The sequence below is a fragment of the Cyrtonyx montezumae genome, unplaced genomic scaffold, assembly GCF_038088225.1.
Source record: "Cyrtonyx montezumae isolate F1298 unplaced genomic scaffold, pur_monq_1.0 scaffold_11, whole genome shotgun sequence".
NCBI classification, from domain to species: domain Eukaryota; kingdom Metazoa; phylum Chordata; class Aves; order Galliformes; family Odontophoridae; genus Cyrtonyx; species Cyrtonyx montezumae.
In genome coordinates, this window is record NW_027071837.1 from 17,847,396 (window position 1) to 17,854,401 (window position 7,006).

The window sequence follows — 7,006 nt, forward strand, 5'->3', positions numbered from 1 at the left end:
GATCTCCCTATATCTAGGTTGCCAGATTTGAAGTAGATATCAGATTATTTTAATTACAGAGTTTGGACATAGCAAACAAACAAATGAAAAAATATTCAAAACCACAGGAAAATATCCCTGGGAGCCAGGAGCTTCTCTTAAGACTGAAGTGATTCTTTCATAGAACAAAATGTAGCTGTTAGCCCACTTTTGCTGTAAACGTAACCAGTACCAAAGGGCACATTGCCTTTCCTAGCCCCATTAGTCCTGCTCTGTCACAAAATGATAAAAGAAGCCAGTGTCTACTTGCCAGCTAAACCTGCAGCAAAGACAAACATATAGATGCGATCATTTTTTCCTACCTTGTGGAAAGAGCTCATAAAGCCACCCAAAAAAGATCTGACATATAGACAAGATGACATTATTTCTGAAATAAAAGATTGAAATACTTCTGTAGTGACTTTGTTAGAGTTATAAAAAAGACAAAATGCCCATTTACAGAAGATGCGTGCTGGTGTTGTTGTTGCCAGCTTGCAAGGCGACAGCTACACTTGCATATTACTTATAGTGTAGGTTTATTTCTACACACTCAGTGTTCTGGAGACATTTATCATATACTGCTGAATAGCTAACATACACTTTGAGCAAAGGAACAGCTTTAAATGTCTTTGCTTATCCAACTTTTCTCTCATTACTCCTCTGTTGTGCAAGACAGAATACTTGTTCCACTGGACTGTTTATTCCTAGCAAACACAGAACAAATTCTTCTCAGTCTTGGAAAAGAGCAGCTTGCAGTTATTAAAAAAAGATAGAGAAGCAAAAATGAAAACTGGGTCACTGATGTGGCAGAAGAAGGAAATTGCTGAGATGTCTCAGTACCAAAAAAAAATACTAATAATAAAATCAAGGTTGTCCCAAGCTATGTTGTAGATGGGATGAACAGCAAGGATCTTCAAAAGAAGGTAGAGTTTACATTACTGTGCTACACCATGATTTCTCTAAGCTATCAAAAGGCTGGCAAATCCAATAGCTCCTATCCAGAAATAGAGAGCAATTATAGCTGGGCAACAGAAAATTGATAGCTCCAGAAGTATAAACTATTGTGCTGATGCTTCCCAGCAAAGAAGAGAAGCTGGGCTGGTGGGTTTCAAATATAAACCTATACTGTCTAAGTTTGCTTTTATTTAATGCCTGTCTTTTATCTGGCTTTGACTTTAATGTAATATTGAAGGCCCTGTTTTTTAATAGCATGGTAAGTGTAAATGTAATAGTTATATTATCATAATAATAAATCAAGAATGTGCCAGAGTCACTGCAATAACTAGTAATAATGTTAAGACAGTGTAAGATGCATCTAAAGTTCAGTACCTTAGAGAGTTAATTAAGTCCTAAGTTAATTGGTAGTGATCTTATTTCTAGACAGGAAATGTACCTGATTATCTTGTTTATACTTAAACAAGTAACTGAGATCATAGTATGACTTCTTGGTGTATTATCGATTGATTTACAACTCCCTAATTAATTTTGATTGACTTTTCAAGTATCTTGCTTCTTGACTTAATTCTTTACTTCTGGGACGTGCATCTACTGACAGGTCTGCTGGCAACATAAAGATGCAGACTCTAATTTCCCAATATGAAACATGTGATTTTCACAACTCTGCTGTACTTTTAGGATGCTGTACAGCTCCTGATGAAGATTGTGTGTCAAAAAGCAAACTAGCTTATTGTTTTCATAACATCATGCCTACCTATATCTGTCATAAGGCACACACACATGCCAAGTTGCATTTAATTATTCAGAAAAGCACTGCTATGTTGTTTCATGTGTTCTTATTGTTAATAGTACCATTTTAATGCTTCAGGAAATGATTAATTTTTAAAATTAGTTAATAGGTACATATATGAAAAGCAAACCCAAGTAATGTTTTCCAGATTAGCACTGTGAGAAAGAAAAGCAATCCTTTACAAGGCTGCTTTATTCCACTGCATCCTGCTTTGCATCTATTTCAATTCTAAGTGGCTTATCCTTATCCAGAACCATCTGACCAACTGAGGGTAGTGCTAAAATTCAGTTCATGTGCAAGAATGGGCCCAAAGGATTCTATCTCTGGTGAATGAATTCTTGTACTGGATGGTCACATAGTGTTGGATAAAATTAACAGCTCCAGCACTCAGGCAGAAAATAACTGAGACTACATCTTTGGCTGTGGGTACAGAGCAGTCCCAGAATGGAAAAAATGCCTTCCCCCCTTTTCCCTTTTTGTCCTGTCAAATTAAATTGCCATTCCCCTGCCACATACACATACACACACACACACGTACACACACAAATGCACACACTGTTTAAAATTTAATTGACAAACCCAGGATTTTTTTCTTTTATTGTGTTAGTAGAGCTTTTCTCACTTAAAATATTAGGGCAGTTTTGAAGTTCTTTTCTACATTGTGGCAAAACTCTTCTCTTGATTAGGCTTCATTGTGTCGCTAGTTCCCTGTTTCCTTCAAGTCTGGCTTCAGTTTCCTTTAAGTACCACTGTCTCAGACCATTCCCATTTTGGGCCGTGTGGTTCATAGAAAAGCATTTGTTTTCAATTTTATCACAGATCATAGAATGGTTTTGGTTGGAAGGGACCCTTGTGTGAATTACTCTGCCCTGTCCCCCTTTGCAACCAGTTCAGTACTCCTAGCATCACTCATGCCAATAATGATGGAAGGCAGAAGATATCCTTTGGAAAAACACTCTCAGTTCAAGAATTATAAAGGCCTACATATTGCACTTGTCTCTTGTGGAAAGGCAGAAGTTTCCTAGACAGAGCTACTCCAGAAGTGGAAGCATTTTGTGTGCAAGGAAACTCCACATGCACAGCACCCCAGTGCTGAGAGAAGACATTTATTCATATATGCTGTGATTTGGCCCAGGGGCTCATGTGCTTCATAAGTAGCTTTACCTCTGCAGAACTGCAGGACAAGTTCTGTTCTGTTGTATGCATTTTGCTGCTATCTTATCTGGAATGCAAGTTGTCATGGTTTAATGATTTTTGTTATTGGAATTCCACATCATAACATGGTGTAGTACATTTGGGAGTCAAAGAGTTAATGCTCCAGCTCCATGGCTCATCAGTAGTTATGGGTATACCTATCTCAGGAGAGAAGAAGGAGTGCATATACCCTAGAGGACTTTTTCGTTGCTTTGCATTTTTCCGTTTTCCACTCAGATGGAAAGATAAAAATCGTTTGCGTGTGACAAGACACAGGCTCTTCCCTTTCAGATTGACCAAGCAGTGGGTGCTCACTGCCATCTTGCCTTCAGTGTTTAGCGTAAGGCCTTTGCTTTTATCAGACACTCTCTCTCTGATTTTATTTGATCTATTAGCTTCAGTTCCAACTATATTGTGTTATTTTGCATTCCGATATCTTATTTAGTAAATAAGCTTTCCTCCTCAAACCATTGCCACGGTTTTGTTTTTAGGCCCATCTCCCTTTTCCCTTTTTTACTTTTTCCCTTTCCCCCTTCCCCTTCCCTAGGGTGTGGGTGCACCAATCATCAAGGAACCGGGCTGAACCAGCCCATAAACCATTGACACAAGTTCACCTGTTCAGGGAACCACACCCACTTATGATGGCCCTAGCAGTATTGTGAGAGGTTTGGGGAATGAACAAAGTAAAGAAAAACAGAAAAACTTGTTTTTTACTTGCCTTCTACAATTTTCACTAGAACAATAAGTTTGAAAAATCTGCTGTGAACATTCATACATTTTTTTCCACAATTTGAGCTTGATTTTTAAAGTATTCATGGTGAATGTTTATTTCACTAGCTTCTTTAGTATACTTTCAGATGCACATGGTACCAACATCTGTCACTAGCAATTTGCTCCCTCCTTACCCGATCCTTAAATCCTAATACCAAATCTGCACCTCTCCTCCTCCTATATAAGATATTTAACTTTAAGCTGATTGAAATAGTTCTCTAAGTAGAGTGATTAGAGAAAAATCCTTTTTGATTTTTCTCCAGATGCCAAGCACACATACACCTTCCAACCATGCAAAGTAGAGGAGCCAGGGCTGACCAAGGCAGCCAAGGCCGGCTGTGTGCTGATGCTCCCCAGGCACAGGGTGACTCAGTGGTGCTCCATGGGATTTGTTAGCTGTGTGATGGAGCATCCTATCGACACAGCCATGTGACACTGGTGTTTTCTCTGGTGGAACTGTGAGCAGGGTTTGGCTTAGGTTTGGCTAGTTCAGGCTTAAATTAAGTTGTTGCTCTCTATACGTCATTTAAAGTATATTTTACTATTTATATTAATGAAAGCAAGAAGCTGGCACAAGGTAGGAAACTGGAACTAGAAGAGTATGACAAAGACATGTCCAGTGGAGGGCCATGAAGATGATCAGAGGGCTGAAGCACCTCCCCTGCTAGGCTCAGGGAGATGGGGTTCTTCAGCCTGAAGAAGACTCCGAGGGGACTTTCCAGTCCCTGAGAGAAACCTACAGAATAGCTGGGTAGGGAATTTTTTAAGGGTGAGTAGGAACAGGATGAGGGAAAATGGCATCAAGCTGAAAGAGAGTAGATTTAGACTAGGTATTAGGAAGAAATTCTTTACTGTGAGGGTGGTGAGACACAGGAACACGTTACCCAGGGAGGTTATGGATGGGGCCTCAACATTCAAGCATTCAAGGCTGGGCTGGACAGGACTGTGAGCAACTGGCTCTGGAAGGAGGTGTCTCTGCCTGTAGCAGGGGGATTGAAACTAGATGATCTTGAAGATCCCTTCCAATCCATTCTATGATTCTATGTAGTACCGAGAAGTGTTTCTGTGTACCTTCACCCTCTATGCTAGGCCAGCACCCACATTATTTAATTTAGGACAACCTGGACAGGGCAATGCAACAGAAACTTCTGCATTTATTGCCCTGATTTATGTGGCTCATTTAAAAAAATAATAATAAAAAAAAACTACATTACAAAACCCTGTGTTCCCTGGTTGATGCTCTGTGGTGAGAAGACTGCTAGTAATGTTTTTATGGAGTAAACATCTTTCTTCTTGCCTACTCAATGTATTCTCAATTAAAAATATATTAATAGCAACAATCCTCAGTTATACTCATTTACATAAAATGAGTGCCAAGTGGTACAGAGCTTTCTGTGCCATCCTTTTCTGAAGAGATATAAAATGCCTAGAGAGCACTGTAATGATCTGGTTATTTCCTGAGCAGTGAATGCACTGTGATGCTAACCATTGCCAGTATATTTCAGTATATTTTTGCACAAATAGGACTTAAAAAAAAATTATAATTCTGTTGTCGCACACAACTCTTAACAAACTAATACTCCATTGAAAAATACCATCCAATTTACAAGCAGTGTCCTCTGGATAAAAGTAGCCTTGCAGCATGAGCCCGGATGTACAGCCTGGCTAGGCCAGAGTTGGTCTGAAACAAGTGCTTGAAGCCTGTGCGAGAAAGGCATTGGTTCCCCGGCAACAGCTGGTTTGATCAACTTCTACTGCATAAGTTAGAAAACTTAATGTGTATTGTGTGTGGGAAGGGAACTTCAGTCTTGAAAGGCAAGGGCATTCAGAAAGGCCGGACATTACTCAAGAAAGAAATGTTAAGGCACAGGCATGGGCTGTCACCCTGTGCTGTAAGATGAGCTAGCAAAGAGTAAGGCCAGTGTGGCTGAACGGGGAGCTTTTGCTTGTACTCTGTCTTTGGAAGAGGAGACAGGCAATTCAAGAGGAGTACAGGGGTGTTGCTAAGACACACAGAGGAAAAATTAGGCAGAAGCCCAGTAAGAATTTTATCTGGCCACAGTTTTTAAAGAAAATAAAAATGTTTTTACAAAAATACTAACAGCACAAGGAGGACCAAGGAGAATCTCTATCTTTTATTGGATACAGCAATGAACATTACCACTAAGTATGAGGAAAAGACTGAGGTTCTCTATGCCTTCTTTACTTATGTCTATAATAGTCAGACCAGTTATCCTCAGGGTACTCAGACCCCTGAGCTGGAAGACAAAGATGAGGAACAGAATAAAACCCCCGCAATTCAAGGGAAAGCAGGTAGTGACCTGCTACTCCACCTGGACTGTCATAAGTCCATGGGGCTAGATGGGATCCACCTAAGTGCACGGAGGAAGCTGGTGAAGGTAAATAGCCGAGCTGCTTTCCACCAGCTATCATCATTCCTGAGCAATTGGAGAGGTTCCAGAGGACTGCAGACTTGCCAGTACGATGACTGTCTACAAGAAGGGTTGAAATGAGGATCTGGGGAACTACAGGCCTGTCCGCCTGACCTCAGTATGGGGAAGACCATGTAGCAGATTGAGTATGATCACACAGCATGTGCAAGACAACCAGGGCATCAAGCCTAGCCAGAATGGGTTCATGAAAGGTGGGTCCTTCTTGACCAACCTGATCTCCTACTATGACCAGGCTGTGCATATAATCTACCTAGACTTCAGTAAGGCCTTTCCTACTGTATTCTCCTGGAGAAGCTGGCAGATCATGGCTTGGATAGGTGTACTCCATTGATTTAAAAATGGTCTGGAGGTCTAAGCCCAGAAAGTGGTGGTGAATAGAATTAAATCCAGCTGATGACCAGTCACTAGAGGACTTCCTGAGGAATTTGTATTGGGGCCAGTCCTGTTTAATATCCTTTTTGATGACCTGGATGAGGGCATTGAGTACACCCTCCGTAGATTTGCAGATGACACCAAGTTGGCAGGAAATACTGATCTACCTGAGGGTAGGAAGACCCTACAGAGTGATCTGAACAGGCTAGACTACTGGGCTGAGGTCAATTGTATGAGCTTCAACAAGATCAAGTGCCAGGTCCTGCAATTTGCTCACAACAACCCCAAGCAATATTACAGGCTTGGGACAGAGTGGTTGGCAAGCTGCATGGAGAAAAACAATCTGGGGATTTTAGTTGACAATTGAACATGAGCCAGCAGTGTGCCCAGGTGACCAAGATGGACAATAGCATCCTTGCTTGTATCAGAAATGGTGTAGTCAGCAGGACTA